General features: G+C 36.4%; 1 protein-coding gene and 1 long non-coding RNA gene across 12 annotated transcripts in view; one reads left to right on the plus strand and one right to left on the minus strand.

The window, feature by feature from the left end:
* The window catches only part of MACROD2 (mono-ADP ribosylhydrolase 2), a 1992468-nt gene that overhangs the window by 448369 nt on the left and 1526526 nt on the right, over positions 1 to 17573 (minus strand). The window lies entirely within an intron of this gene.
* Positions 1 to 17573, plus strand: part of LOC144379253 (uncharacterized) — a 196008-nt gene that overhangs the window by 48068 nt on the left and 130367 nt on the right. For 8 of the 9 annotated variants that reach the window (XR_013441936.1, XR_013441939.1, XR_013441937.1 and 5 more), the window contains exons 2-4: positions 8428 to 8564; positions 9508 to 9607; positions 13450 to 13560. This is a non-coding gene — a long non-coding RNA (uncharacterized LOC144379253). Of the gene's footprint in view, positions 1 to 8427; positions 8565 to 9507; positions 9608 to 13449; positions 13561 to 16576; positions 17273 to 17573 lie in introns of those variants that run through there. The other variant, XR_013441938.1, reaches the window with a different exon arrangement.

A 17573-nucleotide genomic window follows, 5' to 3' on the forward strand; every position in this document is an offset into this window, starting at 1 on the left:
TTATTTACTTATTTGACAGAAAGAGAGACAGCGAGAGCAGGAACACAAGCAGGAGAAGTGCTCAGCTTCCCGCTGAACAGGGAGCCCGATGTGGAGCTCCATCCCAGGACCCTGGGATCATGACCTGAGCCAAAGGCAGACGCTTAACAACTGAGCCACCAAGGCACCCCCAGAGTTATTATTTTAAACGTGAAGATAGAGTAAATTATTGAAACATGTATTTTAAAATATACTAAATAAAAAGATAAAATTTATGTTTTAAGAAGAGGGCATTTTGGGAGAGGAGGGAGTCATGCATGACTGGAAGGGGACATACAGGTTTTTTGGGATGCTGAGACATTATAGGTTTTATTCTGGCTGCTGGTTACACAGATGTGTTTGGTTTGTGAAAATTCATCTGGCTGTGCATTTGTGATCTGTGCTCTTTTTTCAATGTATGTTATACTTCCATAAAACATTTTAAAAAGCAAATTAATTTCAAAGTCTATCCTATCTTTAAAACCATACTACAAATGCCTTTTACAATTCAGTTGTAGGATAAAATTGCCTCTCCTGATAAACCAGTGTGTTTTCTTTCTTTCCCCCCCACCCCCTACACCAGCTAATGAGAATTAAGTAATCCATCATTTCTCCTTTCTGCTTTGGTTGCAACAGGGATCTGGGTAGGATCTTCTTCTCAGCTCTAGGACCTCACTTATTCTGCCGGTCTATTTTTACCTTACCCCCGTCCCCATGCATGACTTTTAACTCTGCAGTTCTATTTTAATGATGTTATTATATATACATATGCCTTATATTATAAGCCAGTTCCAAATGCCTTTTGGGAGTAGATTGAGTATAAATCATAAGCTCAAATAAGAATGTACATTCTTATTTTAAGAGATTTACAAGCAAGCTTTAAAAGAAAAGAAAGGAAAAAAAACCCTCTTTGCATTAAAATGAAATGCTACTGATCACTAGTTCTTCAATGTAGCACAATCTTGATTGTGCACTGAGGGAGAGCAGGTACCGATCTTTTCTAGATGAATACAGAGAATGGTAACATGAAGTCCAAGCTTATATCCAAGGATGTTGAAAAACATGTTATAGGTGCCTAAGTATAGAGAGAAAGTTAAAAGAAAACTCCTAGGTAGGAGAGGAACAATTCAGACCTTAGACTTTGGAGCTCAGTATTAAAAAAAAAAAATAGCAGTCGAGTCTGATTTCATACATGAACTTTGCTAACTTAGAAGAAAATGAAGAGACTAGCAAAAGAATCTAAAACAAACATAGCCATTTGCTCATGCCTGATAACTGGATTTTCCAGTTACGAAATTCATTTCATTTTCAGTTTTCAAGCATACCGAGAATGGTCCCTTGTAGGTTGAATCCACACCTCAATACACTGATATAGAGTTTGCCTTTTTGGAAGAAAAACAAAAAAAGTATTAGGACTGATGCAATAAAGTCCAAGCCCTGTGTGGTCTGGGCTATCCTGAAGCTGAAATGATAGAAATTTAAACCAGGAGATTCTTTAGGGATTGCCAGAGCCAAAAATCCTCCAAGACATTCCTATCCTTTCATGGTGGGTTACAGTTTCTTCTACTCAGTTTTAGGAAATCACCTTTAAAGCTTATCTGTGTTCTCATATGAAGATTGGGAAACTTAATCTTCAAATTCATCTAAAATATAGTGTCATAAAAAAAGCTAACTAAATATAACTCTACCTGGCAAATGAGAGAAAACAAAGAGAGAGAGAGAGAGAGAGAGAAGGTCTTTGGAACATATTCCAAAATCTAGATGGTGCCAGGGTTGTACTTAAAATAATGAAAAAAGATCTGATGTTTCTCTCACTTTGTTGTTTCACTAGAATTCAGTGCGGTTTCTTAAGCTAAAGAAGTGCCAAGTACACAGCATTCACCCAGAGTGGATACTACCTGGTATCTTCAAATGCTTTGAATTTTATGAAACTGAATATCCCTTTGGAGGGGGTGATGTCAATTGTACCCAAAGATTAGTGGTTAGAGTAGCATTGCCAAACATCTCCAGAAAAAGTATACTTATTAATTATCCCCACATGTGGGACCAGTGCCCAAGGTTTATAAATATCAGAAATGTGTCACAAGTAAAATCACATTTAGCTGCATCTTTTTGATTAGTTGAGATTCAAGAGAAATGTCAATGGAGTTTTGAGGGCCTTATGTTTTAAAATTTATTCTGAGAATCAGGTGGGAGAGTGAAATTATTCAATTACATGTTCATAAAACGTTGTGAAGGAACGATTCCAGTTAGAATAGGGTATACCATTCCCTGGACTAGTTTCCTAAGGGCAGAGAGAAACAAGGGTCGGGGAGGGGAGGAGGCCAGGGAAACAGGGAGGGGGAGGAGAGTTCAGAAGAGGGCTATTCGATGAAGGCCCAAGGAACTAACCTGTGGGCAGTGTATGGCTTAGGTCAAATCACTGCAGCCCATTTCAGGTTCATTAAGCAGATAAAGTTTCTTTATTGCATTACTGATATTGCTGGATTTTACAATTTCTCACGGAATGCTACTCTTCTACAGAACAACTACTTCAATGAGAATTCTTCGGCTCTCTAGATCCTAGACTGTCTTTTTCTTTCTTCACCTTGAGTAGAGAATTTAAAGAAGAAAATTAAAGAAAAATCTTCGATGATTTTCCTAAGAAACATTCCTAACAGACCACAGTAATCTTGAAATTTGTACACGCACTCAAACAAAGGGCTGCTGCAAACCCTTCCTACAACGACCCTTGTTTTATCCTCGGGGATAAAAACCAAAAAAAAAAAAAAAAAGGCTTATTTTAATTAAGAAAAAGATTGTTCTGCTTTGGCCATGCAAGGGCATAGTATGCTGCTATTAAAACATGATGTTCTTCTTGCTTTAAAATGACATGGCCAAATATATAGAGTCGATGGCTTACTGAAGAAATGAGATGCTAGAATGAACTATGCCAAAACAGAGCAGTTGTTTTGGTACTTGGTGGTGGGGTATTTCTTTCTGTGCTCCATCATGTCTGGCTTTTCAAAATTATTGAATGAGTTTCTTTTCTTTTTGACTAACATCGTTTTGAAAAGTAGCCTTGCGGTTTTGATTTTGGTACTTTTCAGTTCATTGGTATAAGGATGTTATTAGCTATCTTTTGTAATGATGTAATATGGATAAGCTGTCCTTATTTTTAATTTGAATTTCCTGTAGCTTAAAATGGTTTTTCTTACAGTTACAATGTTCCCATATGAAGTTTTCTTCCTGGGGCTACATCTTACCTGCTCAGACTTTGTATGTTGCTTTGATAGTTTGCTGACTGAAAACATACGCTCCATCAATTTCAGCAAGGTGGCAGCGAGTTTCTTTAGCAGAATCACTTTTCAGATTCAACTGTAAAATTAATGTGGGGCTCCCATGCATTTATGAAAAAAGAATATTATTTTTATTTTTCTAAGATATTTATTTATTTATTTAGAGAGAACGCACGAGTAGGGAGGGACAGAGGGAGAAGGAGAGAGAAAACCCCACACAGATTCCACGCTGAGCATGGAGCCCAATGCAGGGCTCAATCTCACCACCCTGAGATCATGACCTGCTGAAATCAAGAGTCAGTCACTTTGTAAGAGACTAACTCACCTAGGTGCCCCAAAGGATATTATTTTTAAACCAAGAGCACATAGATTATAGTTAAGATAATATACTTGAAAGCAATACCAAAATCACTGTCTGTTAGTATATACTGACCAAATAAACAAACTTATAAGATTTCCACAGTCAGTTCTTCTGAGAAATTAGCTGAATTACTCAGTAGTTCCTACCATATTGAATAAACTCTAGGTAGATTACAATGAATGTCAGTGAAGTTTGTTTTTCTTTTCATATTCTGCTTTGTCAGGCATTAACTGTGAAAATTACATGTTAGAAAAGGTTAATTCTGAAGACTATTCTACTTTGCATGAGTACGTTACTAAAGGAATTATTTAATTATGGTTTTCACTGCAAATTTTAAAATAAAACAAGAAATTCTCTCTTGGTGGCTAATGGATTTATGATTTATAATAACGAACATCGATTTATGTAAGGGCTTAGAAAGTACTCATGCTGCCATTTCCAGGAGACTTATCCTTTCCTCTTATCTGGAAATTTGAATGAATATACCCTTTCAATAAATACTTGCACATGGAAAGTCCCCTTTCCTATTGACTAAACTGGAAAAGGCTTGAATTTTGCAGAAGGGATGCTTACCTGGATACAACATGGATTAATAGATTCTTTTTAAATGCTGTGAAGAAGTTAACATGCTCCTCAGAGTTTGTCATGTGATTCTACAGGATGTTAACAGCTGTTTGTGCAAACAGAATACCATGGTCAAAGTAAGTTTGAAAAATCCCAAGTTAGAGTTGAACACGGTTTATTATTATTATTTTTTTTTGCTACAAGACTTTTCAAAGAACTTAATATGACAATGTTGACTTTTAAATTCCAAGAAGAAAATATAGAATGCAGCATTTTCCCCAACTTGTCTGATCAAGTAACCCTTACAGGTTAGTGTTCTAAAAACATACTGTGAAAAACACTAAGTCAAGACATATTTGCAAGTTTAAATAAAGTCTCTTTTCCCCTATTCATTTTATTTTGCCTTAGAGACATCTGGCTTCTGATGCTCTGTATATTTTATATTATCACTTTGACACCTCCCAAACAAATGCCTTCTATAATCTGCTAAAGACAGAGAGCACAATAAGCAATATTTACATTTTCTCCAGTATCAAATCTTACAGAATCTTAATAGCTCCCTAAGTTCTTTTTTTAAGTTAAATATATGTAATCATATAGAGTTTATACCTAAGATAAAGTTGAATATTTATAAGATAATTAGTAGAGTATGTTTTTCTAACAAAGTAAATGTCAAATTTCCAATAAATGAGGGAAAATTATCAAAAGGAACACATCTGTTAATGGATATATACCTGTAAAATAAGCCAAAGAAAAGAAACAAAGCTTGGGGAAAGATATTTGAAAAATAATTATTTCTGTCTCAACCTTCTTGACTTGGATAAATCCAAAAAGAAATCCAGAGATTATAACCATGTGATTATTTTTCATTTCAAGGACATCCAAACTGTTTCCAGCTATCTGCAGGGTGCCAGATGTATAAACAGCACCATGTTAAAAATAAAATAGTGGCTTCAGTAAGAAGTACTTCTGTATTGACTACTGAGACCTAGAATTATAGATCAAAATATACCTTAAGGGTTAAAGTACATCAGCAGAATTTTTTAACTACCGGGTTTCTGAATATAGTACGCCGAGTCAGCAGGTGTAAGAAAAGATCATGATAATTGGTAGATATAAAAATATAATATGGTGAAATAGAATAGAGAGCCTGGAAATAGGCCTACATAAATATAGTTAACTGGTCTTTGACAAAGGAGCAAAGTCAATGCCATGGAGAAAAGATAGTCTTTTCAACAAATGGTGGTGCAGCAACTGGACATCCACATGCAAAAAAATGAATCTAGACATAGACCTTACCCCCTTCACAAAAATTAACTCAAAATGAATCACAGTCCTAAATAAATAAATAAATAAATAAATAAATAAATAAATAAAATCATAGACCTACATGTAAAATGCAAAACTATGAAACTCCCAGAAAATAACACAGGAGACTACCTAAGTGACTTCAGATTTGGAGGTGACTTTTTAGATACAACACCAAGGGCACAATCCATGGAAGAAAGCATGAATAGCTAGATTTCATTACAATTAAAACTTTCTGCTCTGCAAAAGACATCGTCAAGAGAATAATAAGACAAACCACAGACTGGGAGAATATATTTGCAAGTGACATATCTGATAAAGGACGGTTATCCAAAATATACAAAGAACTTGAAACTCAATAATAAGAAAACAATCCAATTAAAAAATAGGTCAAAGACCTTAATGGACACCTCACCAAAGAAGATATACAGATGGCAAATAAGCATATGAAAATATGTTTCATATCATATATTATCATGGAACATGCAAATTAAAATGAGATACCACCACACATCTATTAGAATGGCCAAAATCTGGAACTCTGACAACACCACATGTTGGCAAGTATCTAGGGCAACAGCAACTCTCATTCATTGCTGGTGGGAATGCAAAATGGTACAGCCATTTTGAAAGACAGTTTGGTAGTTTCTTACAAAACTAAACATACACTTACCATAAGATCCAGCAATTGTGCTCCTTGGTATTTACCCACAAATGTTGAAAATGTATGACCATAGAAAAACATGGATATTTATAGCAACACTATTCATAATGAACAAAACTTAGAAGCAACCAAGATGTCCTTCAGTAGGTGAATGGATAAATAAATTGTGGTATATCCAGACAATGGAATATTATTCAGCACTAAAAATAAATGAATTATCAAGCCATGAAAAGACATGGAGGAAAGTTAAATGCATTTATTAAGAGAAAGAAGCCAATCTGAAAAGGTTAATACTGTATGATTCCACATATATGATATTCTGGAAAAAAGCAAAACTATGGAGACAGTAAAAAGATCAGTGGTTGCCAGGGATTACTGGGAAGGAAGGATGAATAAGTAGAGACAAAGGATTTTTAGGGCAGTGAAACTACTCTGTATGATACAAATGTGGATACATTTGTCCAAACCCATAAAAGGTATAATGCCAAGAGTGAATCCTAATGTAAACTATAGACTTCGGGTGGTAATGATGTGTCAATGTATGTTCATCAGTTGTTATAAATGTATCACTGTGGTGGTGGGTGTTGATAACAGGGAAGGCATTATATGAATGGGGGCAGGATGCATATGGGAAATCTCTGTACCTCCCACTCAATTTCCCTATTATCCTAAAACTGCTATAAATAATAAAGCCTATTAAAAAAAAGTAAATCAAATTTAAATATATAATAGTGTTAAATGATTAAAATATCTAGGTATCTTTATTCTCTACTTTACACGGAGTAGTGGAAATGTATTGATCCCCTACTATCTTTTTTTTTTTTCTTTTCTGGCAACAGCCTCTACTTTTTTTATTTGATACAAACCAATCATTACATCTCAAGCCAGAGTGGTAGGTTCAGGGATGGGCATGTGACTTAAGCAGTTCAACTAGAGTAAATCTCAGGATTTTTGAGGAATCCCAAAAGGATTCTCATACTTTCTTCCTAAACTTGAACATGAGAAGTTTTGAAGCTGGAGCTGCCATCCTGATACAGCTGAAATGCTAAGGGCCAACATGTAGTGGCTCAAAATAAAGCCAGCCTGGATGATAACAGAATAGTGAAAGAGGAAATGCGGGTACCAGTTGCATAGTTTGAGTTCTGAATTGAGCTGTAAGTGGAACCAGTCCCTCTCCTGAACTTTCCAATTGCCAGAGCAAATTAGTTCCTTTTCTTGAGCTGGTTTTAGTTGGATTTTCATTTGTTTATCACTAAATGATACATGAGAGTTAAAGTCATTCTATTTTTTTTTTTCCAGCAAGGTTGATTCCCAAACATATAAATCTGTCCAAGCATGCATATTGGAGAACTTTCTGCTCAGATTAGTTAAAACTGTTTCATAGTGCAAACTTTCATATATATACCACAGTAGCATTAGTAAGAGGTTTATACTTCTGATCAACCAATGCGGAATTGAGGAATAGAACTATTCAGGGGAGAAGTTAACTAGAACATACTTCCTTATCCTTCCCTATAATTTTGAGCTGAGCTCTGTGTTTGAGAATTATTAGGGGGAAGTCATGTTTTGGTCAAGGCCTTCAGTAAGTTTGTTTTTCTGCTTTCTCCCATGCTATGATTATGACATGGCAACAGAAGAGCAGCATCCCTGGATAGGGGGACCCTTTAAACTTTTGGATTAAAAAATGCTAGTGTTCCCAAGCTTCAATCTTTAATCATGAGACTTAAGCTAAAAGATGCTTCTGATAACTTCCACATCATGCCTATAGAGACTGACCTGGGCTTCTGTGAAGGATTTTGGGGAGAAACCACTTGTGGCTGCCTCCTCATGGGAGCCCCAACCTTGAGTTTGACAGTGAGGAAAACATTATTATAGAAATAGTATTGTTTAGCCAAGATTTCATGCACTACTTCATATTCCCCAGCTTCCCATGCAGTTCAGTTAGAACCACATGACTAGTTTTAGCCAAAGGGCCATAAGCAGAAGTAATGTATACCATTTCTGGACAAAACTGAAGTGTCCCTGTCACTGCTCTCTTCCTAAGCTACTGCATCCTTAGAAGCCATATTTTGAGATGACAGCATCACAATATAGGACCATTTGTCAGTTTAAGTCACTGAGAAATGGTGTTGACTATATCCACTTGTTCACTAGGGTTAGACGTACAGTGAGAACAACAGATACAATTTCGTTGTGTGGAGCCACTGAATATTCAGTATTAGTTTGTTTTGCAGCATGCCCTGGCCTACACTGACTAATACATCAATGTGGAAAGAAGAACAATGTGCTGTATGAAGGTGTATCCTCCATCCTCAAGGCCTAAACTCTAGAAATCTCCATTTTACTGGGAAAGAAACACAAAGGGTGAGAGGTATGAGATTGCCCTGAAACTCTAAATGGGACTTTTAAAGTACATGCAAACCCTTGCCCTGATAGGAAAGTGAGAAGGAAGGGTGGGAAATGGAAAATCCATTGGAAAGGCAGGTTTTTCCTATACAAAAATTTAGAGCCAGAGCTGCAGGCCTCGGGGCCCGTATCTAACTGAAGTTCAAGTACACTAGTATCTTTTTGAATTCTTCAGAATTCAAGAACTGGTAACACACAGGCTTATTTAGCTTAGCCAGCACAGTGTTTTTTAAACGGAATTAAATTTTCCAACATTTAAGACTCTGGAGAGTTCACACAAAAATCAGAATTTCCAGCTTCTCATGAAAGGTGAGACAAGGTAACTCTGAGCCCACATTCTGCCCTGGGAACCACTGATGAGCAGAGGCATGGGCTGCTCCTTTAAGGGTGCAATATGCTTTCCCTTATCCCTACTGCAAGTGCCACTCATAGGCTACCACCTGGCTCATAAAGGTATTTGAGTTCATGACTTTTAAACATACCCTCTAGGACATAATTCTCCAATTTGGATGGGTTAGCCTGGTGATGGGTATTAGAGAGCGCACGTTCTGCATGGAGCACTGGGTGTTATGCACAAACAATAAATCATGGAACACTACATCAAAAACTAATGATGTGATGTATGGTGATTAACATAACATGATAATAAAAAAAAAAAAAAAAGAAAAGAAAAGAAAAAAAAAATTACCAGGCAATTTTGGCAGGCACATTAGAGCTCTTAAGTTGTCACTAGAGTATCCCTAATGCGCCACAGAAGTAAATCATTAAAAGGTATCCGGAGTCTTGAAAGGGTTAAGACTCATAGACAATGTTTGTGACTTACTCCCAGAGTGGTTTATATACTGCGATAATGTGGCTCAAACTGCGATGTGTCCATGGGAGTTATTTGCATTCTCTATTGTTCCCAGGTGCTGGAGCTGTCCTCCACATCCCATAGGCTGGGCAACATGGAGACCATGTCTGAGGCTTTTGCCCAGCCTCCTGGAGTAAACGCACCCGACATGCACGGTCAGATATCTGCATCAGCTGAGTGGATTACCCTCACTTTTCAATTATGTGACCTAATTCTCTTTCTCTTCATGAATGAAAGAGAATAATATTCTTTATATAATTCATAAAATGATAAAGCCTTAAATAAATTGTACTTGCCATTCATGAAAAAATCCAAATACTTGCCTTAATAGTGAATGGAAACCAAGTATTTTTAACTAGAGCCAGTATATTTAAATAATTTTCCTGAAGAAAAATAAACCAGAAGAGGATAAAATGTTGAAAATGTATTTCTTTCAGTCATTATTTTGCCTAGTAAAATCACAAAGCACTTAAAAAAAGGTCTAGCTAGCTTCAGAATTTGTATTTATTTTTTCCAGGATGAGAGTAATTTGAAATACAGAGTGTACTTCTGTTTGCCAAACAGATAAGTGTAGGCAGCAATATTTTTATATAATACTGATATTAGGATAACTGTGAAACGAAACAGTATAACTATGGTAAATTACTTGACAATTTCAAGAAAACTGCTCTGAGTGTTAGAGGAGACGCACAGATAAACAGCTGAAGGTTTTGAGATAAGCTGCAGAGTGATGCGTATTCACACAAATGATTAACTGAAGGGTATTTTATTGGCCTAAGTAATAAGATAGAAATGATGATAGGGTAAACTACTGGGAATACCAAGGGGTGTTCTCCCTTTCTCTTTTTCTCTTGTTTTTTAAATTTTTTTTCTCTTTTTAAGATTGAAGTATAGTTGACACACAATGTTACATTAGTTTCAGGTGTACAACATAGCGGTTCGACAAGTCTATATATATGTGAGGCTCTGCTCACCACGAGTGTAGCCACCATCTGTCACCATACAATACTATTACAATAAGGTGTGCTCTCTTTTTAAGGGCAAGGAATATGACAGTAGGGCAGAGTTAGAAGGAAGATATGAGATTGAAAGAAACCCTAAACACGGAGGTCCCAGTCAGATGATGAGGGAAGTAATTTTCAAAACCAGGATTGTATTTCTTTTCAGGAGTGAGTCAACAGATACCAATGGAATATATTATTTTTAAGGACAAACTGGGGCGTGGTAATAACTTATTAAACTAATGATGTTTCTTTCCCTACCTTCACCCTGGCCTAAGCAGATGTCCAATGTTTTCCTAGCACTGTGGTGCTGAAAGAAGCTTAGCCATCACCACCGGGCTGGGTCACTTGATTTTATAGATGAGACAAAGGAGGCCATGGGGCTAATAAACGGCAAGAAAAAGATTAGTGTACTGGTTCCCAGCTCCAAACATAGTGTTGCTTATATTATAGTGGACCACCAGCTTTTTGCCTTAAGCCACTATTAAAAGAATACCAAGTAATACCCTTGATTGATTTACTGCTCAGCTGACAATTCTACCTTCTAGATCTCAAGAAACTACACAAAAAAGTATCTTATAGTTTGAAAGCATCTTACACTGCTTGGTATTTTATTTAATTGCCAAAATAATGATCTCAGGTGAATGTACACACTTACTTATCACTTCAGACACTGCAAACTATTATCCATATAAGAAAATTTTACTATGAAGTAATTACCATATATCCACGAAGTTTGGGGGACTTCATTTATGATTACATAAGTGTGTATAATTAAGTCTGTGTATTCAATCTAAAAGTAACTTTAGATTGCTTATGTTTTCACATCTTTAGACTCTCAGAGATCTCTAGCGATTTATTTTCAGATGAACATTTGCATTTGAAATGCTTTCTGTTGGAGAATGTAAAATGCAGGTTGGTTACCAGAAAACCAGAAGCATTTACAACAGAGCCTGGCAATGCAGGGACTGTGGCATGGCTACTGGCAGTGGGTTGCCCCAGAGTATCTTTAATATATTGCATTTTAAAAAGCAGCTTCATGATATTCCAGACTAAAGACTAATTGGAGCTGGCAATTAAATACAATAGATCCTGTACATTGGTGGGAAAACTGGCAAAATTTGAAGATGAATTGTGGATTAGACAATAGTATTATATCACTTCTAAATTCTTAACATGATAGTTTTTCTGAGGTTAGGTAAGAAACTATTATTGTACTTTGGAAATACTAAATTATTTAGAAGTAAAGGGGTATCATGTACACAGCTTACTGTGAATTGTTAATATATAATATATAATGTGTATATATATGCATAAATATATATTTTATACTCCCATACATATAAGTGGATAGAGGTATATATATAATCTGGTAGATGTTTATCAGAGTTCTCGCCACTATTTTTGCAACTTTTCCGTAAGATTGTGATTATATTAAAACAAAAATTTAGGGTTTTGAAAAGCAGCTTCATGAACCCATTTTATTTTCACCTCAAATTATCTTTGTGCAGGCATTCCTTGTTTGTTAGTGCTGTTCTGTTTTCCATATTTGTTGACATGGTACCTACAATTGCCTGCTAACACACTTCTAAACCCAGCTGCGAAATGTGCTATAAGTCATGTCAGTGGTACAATAAAAAAAGATCAAAAGTGGGGAGTAGCATGGAAATGCATTTTTCAACTTGCAAATGAAGGTGGGAAGGCAGAGAATGCGGACTTTTTAAATAGACACTGAGCGTATAATCTTTTTCACCACGTAAAAATTCTTGGTATTTTCCCCCAACATATAACCAAAAAGTGACCTGCAGCCATTTGCTGTCAGAAAGATATTGGTGTTATACTGTGTATAGCAATGTAGACAGATAGGAACAAAAATGTGTGAAGGTTCTTAAGTGCGCTATCTGAAAGTGAGGTTGGTTGGGGCTGGATTTTAATATACTTACCCCAGTTATCTTCACTTTTACAGTAACAGTGATGGCAACTGACTGTAATTATCTTTCAAGGACTGAACTGGTCTAAGAAATATTCTTCTAGCGTGTCACACACTGTTGATATTAAACTGGCGACATGAGAAACCATCTGGAAAAAATCTGGGCATAAGGAAGTTTAGGGGATCTAATCCAAGCGAGGTTTTGGCTGATTTACTTTAGTTCACTCAAATCTCATTTAATAACGTGAAATAATACACATGGAAAAAGGAAAGAAAAATGCTATCCTTCGTTCCAAGGTTGATTAAATGGAATCATATGCAAGGAAAACAGTTAAAGGATCCCCTCATCCGCACCCCTGCTTTCATTGATCATTTCATTTTCCCTGCTAGTAAGACAATGTGTTATATCCATGTCTTTCAAACTACATTTTTAAAAGGTTTTTACAGGCATGTATTTCCTGCAAAGCACCAGCAGAAGTGTGCAATAAAATATATTATTTTATTTCTCTAATCAATCCCTACCACACTCTATTAACTCGTTTATCCTGCTAAGAAACTGCATTTTTTCTTTTAAACTTAAAAAAAGATTTTCACAGCCATCTACTTAAGTGAAATATACACGTTAACCCTTTTTAAATACTTTAAATGCCAAGATAATTTATAGTCTTCCTTTTAAGATGGTTTGCTACATATTCTGTCTTTTTATGTCAAATGCTTACTAAGCTGACATGAAATCCGAACGCAAGCATGAAGAACAGGTAGACTTCTAGAGATCAGTCATTTTGAGGCCATGAAGGAGCAAATGACGTAGGCAGCATGATGCCACTGGACCGGCTGTGAGCAGCCTGGACAAGATATAAGTAAGGCTCAGAGAAAAAGAGGCATCTTCTAGCTTCCGAGGGTCAGAAATCTTGGGCGACAAGGAGAGGAGGAGTCCATGGCCAGCTAGACCAAAATCTCTCAGCCTTCTCCATGTTCTCTGATTAACATGGATACCAAGACATGAAAAGTACCTCTTTCTAACTCTCCTGTTAACAACCAGTCCGTAAGTGATATTATTTTTCAGGTCGCCAACAGGCCACCCCCGCCTAGGAATCAGCATTTGTGCACAGAGGCATGTATACGTGTATGTTCGGCACATCCTACTTGCTGGCCCGTCAGAGCAGTGGCAGTAAAGGTAAGCTGCTGATTCTCTTTCCTGAGTTCCTGTCTTCACCAGGATGCTCTATTCTGATCAAACTATGTGTGTTTCTACCCAAATATAACATGCATTATGGTATATTCTTAGCCTCTCTCTGTCACTGGCTTTCACTAGCTGCATCCCAATGCATCTACTTCCTTTTTAAGACCCTTTCCCCAAATTAGGCTGACTCATCTTATTTTATTCAACACAATTCAAAGAACTTATTTTGATCTCTACCATGACGATAATTTGCATCAGAGAACTTATAGATAAAATGCCAACTTGACATCAGCCTTGCTCTGGAGCTATTTTTTTTTTTTTTAAGCACTGCTTCATTAAGGTCTACCTTAAATAACATCTCAATGATTAAAGGTCTCAGAAAACTTGCTATTGCTTAAAACATTTAGAAGGAAATAAATCACATTTATGTCCAGAAAGTATGGTGATGAACTCTAATAAGCCTATAATACACACACACACACACAAACTCTCTTCCAGGACTGATTCTCTTTTTGCCGTGCATCTATCATATAACAGAAAGGGATATTTTGGAATCTCTGTGCTCGAATCTAGTTAAAAAAATATTTGGAGACCTGGAAAGTTTAAGTGCTTATAATCATAGCTGCTGGCAAGAAATGTGGTGGAAAATGGGACTTTTCATACTAATTAACTCTGTATTTACACATGGGTTTCATTTTCCACATCACATGCTTATATGAAGGCCCCACATCATAAAGGGGTCCGGATCCCATCAGAGATGAAGACAGCTGTCAAAGCCTAATGCAGTTACTTCAATATGGATAGAACTAGAAATATACCAAAAACTGGGGCTGGGGAGGGGGGTGGATGTGGGGCCGTGATAGAGCAGACAGCCGTGAATAGTAGATACAGTGATGCAGTCGATAGTAACAACGGAAATGATTATGAAAACGTGAAAAGCATTTTAAATTCTTTATAAGAACAAGTTGCCTATCTGTACTAAAAATCTTTTTTTCTATATTCAAAGCTTCATTATGACTATCTCATTTCCAATGGGAAGAAATGGGCTGGTCCCTTCCAGGAATAAGTCAGATCTGACTTTTATGCTGATTCGGCATAATCTTGACACACAAAGCAGTGAAGACTTTTCTGCCAGGAAAAAGTACATGCATAATTGTTGGGAGCTACTAAATAGTCTCTTGTTCAACATGGGGTGTCAAGCAGAGATGCTGCAGTAGCTCAGATAAAACAGCAGTGTGCTCTGTTCTTATTTTAATTCCCTCAGCATCCCCCAGAGTTCATATGGCTACAGAAGAAAAAACAGCAGCTTTTCACCACAGTACAGCTTGTCTAATGATAATTACTGATAAATAACTTAGCATAAGATAACAAAAGCCAAAGGCACTGTCTAAAAATTCCACCCAAATCTTTTTGCTCCTTCTCAATGCATTTCATTTATTCATTGATTCCGTGATTCATTTATTTAAAACATTTGTTTGATTTTCACAAAGGATAAGAGGCAATACCCTATTTGGGGCAGATGCGGTACAAAAGGTGCTGAGGTTAGGGAACACAGGACAGTATTTAATTTACTCTAGTGGTACTGAGCAACACAGAGAACTTCTCATAAGGCCTAAGCCTGAAACCACTCCACCTAGTCAGACTCAGCCCAAAATGTGAAACTTAAGTATTAGGTAGGCACAATGACAACCTCATTACAATTTTTGCCAGCACAGTTTCAAAGGCTGAACAAATGTACCAATGCTGGAAAAAAGATTTTCTCTTATCTTTCTGGTTCACTTTTCACATGTTGTTGGGAAATGGCAAAGCTGATTGCATAATTCATGCTTATTCCAATCAAATACAAAATGAGAGTAAGCCTGTTTTACCAACACTTTGAAGAATAAGGATATTCAGACAAAGAAGATGAAGGTGCTATAAATGGACTCTGAAGAAAATGATTGCACTGACTTCCCCTTAGAACACTCACTGCCTCCATGTTGGGAGGACCAACCTCTGGTGTTCCCTAAGTACACTGAAAGTATCACAGCACTTACTATGCCAAGTCCTCTTAGGACCCTTAAACTTTCTTCTTTTTTTGGTGGATAATTTAAATAAGAGCTAATTTGTGGCCTTTTAGATCTAGCCATCTTGAAAAAAGTTTACTTTGATCATTTGGCTTATTCCTCACTCTCTGTCCAACCAATTCACCTTCTGTTTTAAACATAAACCAGACTCACTTAAAGCAAAATTACTTGTCTAAGAACAACAACAACAAAAAATACTGACACATCCAGAAAGACCATTCCATCTTGCCTGAGCAGGTCATATTTTAAAGGACAGCATCTAGCACTAGCATTATATTTTTTCCTTTTGATTAATTGTCATCATTATCATATGTTGATATATGAAAGATGAAGAAATTCATTAATTCAATCTTATTTAATGTACTAGTATCTTATAAAATAATTTTTATTTTCCTTACATTATAGATGAAGGACCTAAGAATCAGAGAGATTAGGAAATTCACCTAAACGAATTCAGGTAGTTGACTGGGAGAGTTGGAAGTCAAACTTGGGCCTCCTAATTTTATTCCAACACACAATAATTTTATTCCAACACATTTATTGTGGAATAAATAAAGGTGGAACTCACCTTTCAGAGTTATTCAGCCAGCTACAAAGTAGGAGAATAGGCATAAATGGTAAGATAAACTGGTTGTCCTTCTAAACTCTGGGAGGCTTCCACTGCCAACCATTTCTTCAGCCAAAAGTCTTGGAATTTGAGGCAGAAAATGACTTGCATTATGCCTGTGGTGTCTTTAATTTTGATAAATTAAGTTAAAGCTATTGGAGTTTGAGTATGATAAACTATCATATCCCTCCAACTTCCAAGCTATGAGTCAACTGAAAAATATATGCAAGAGTCAGATAGGGAATAGAGTATTAGCTTTCTTATTGGGAAGACTGAACTGGAAGATGAAACTTTGACATAAGGTCAAAGTCTTTCTATCCATTGACTCATGTTTTAGCTTGGCAACCACAGGTGCCAAGAACTGGGTTTGCAAGATAGACACTTAAGCAGCGAACTTCATGGAAAATGTGATCTGCCTCACTCCTTATCAAGCACTGTACGCCCAAGAGGATGGACTTCATATGAGCAGTGACCCCTTAACACATTGATTTCACTCAACAAACAAACAAGGACTTTTGGATGTCAGCCTCTTGCCATTAAACTAATTATTTCTCTTCCGAGGAGAGAAGCCAGAGAATGAGAGACTTCAGTGTTTGTCCCTAATTCTTCTAAGAGTGGGCAGAAGTTCTCATGGGGTGGCAAGAATGTAGGAAATGGGTGAAAAGATAGAGCAGATAGTCTCTCTGCAAATAAAAGTCTACTTCTAAATGAGATTGCTGTTTTCATCATTTTAATTAAAAAGTAACATCAATAGTGTTGTATGGTGACAGAGGGTAGCTACACTTGGAGTGAACATAGCATAGTGGATAGACTTGTTGAATCACTATACTGAATGCCTGAAACTAATGTAACATTGTATGGCAACTATACTTCAATTAAAAAAAAATCAACATTTGTTTGATACAGTTAGTGATCTTAACCAAGAGAAAGATTTAATTAGGACTATTATTTATTTGATAGTTTTATTCACTATTGCAACCAAGTAGCTCTGAGCTCTTACTCACCCCTCATCCACATGTGACACAGTCTGAGAATACTTTGTGCATTACATGAAAAGACAAATGTGTTCCTAGTCTCATACTGAATGATTTGGCTAGAGCATCTAAAATTATTGTAATATTTGCAATAATTCATATATATATATTTATATCTCAAAGAAATAATGCTATAAGATCTTCAGTAACATTATTTGTGTAGGAAAAAATTTCAGGCCCAGAGTTGGAATTCACTGGACTGCCTGAAGTTTCCTAACCAAAACTTCTTGAGGTCAGCCAATAGAAGAAAGAGATATGTTGCCATAGAACATATTTCCTATGCTCTTTTCAGATTTGGGT

This window comes from Halichoerus grypus, chromosome 10, assembly GCF_964656455.1.
Source record: "Halichoerus grypus chromosome 10, mHalGry1.hap1.1, whole genome shotgun sequence".
Classification (NCBI taxonomy): domain Eukaryota; kingdom Metazoa; phylum Chordata; class Mammalia; order Carnivora; family Phocidae; genus Halichoerus; species Halichoerus grypus.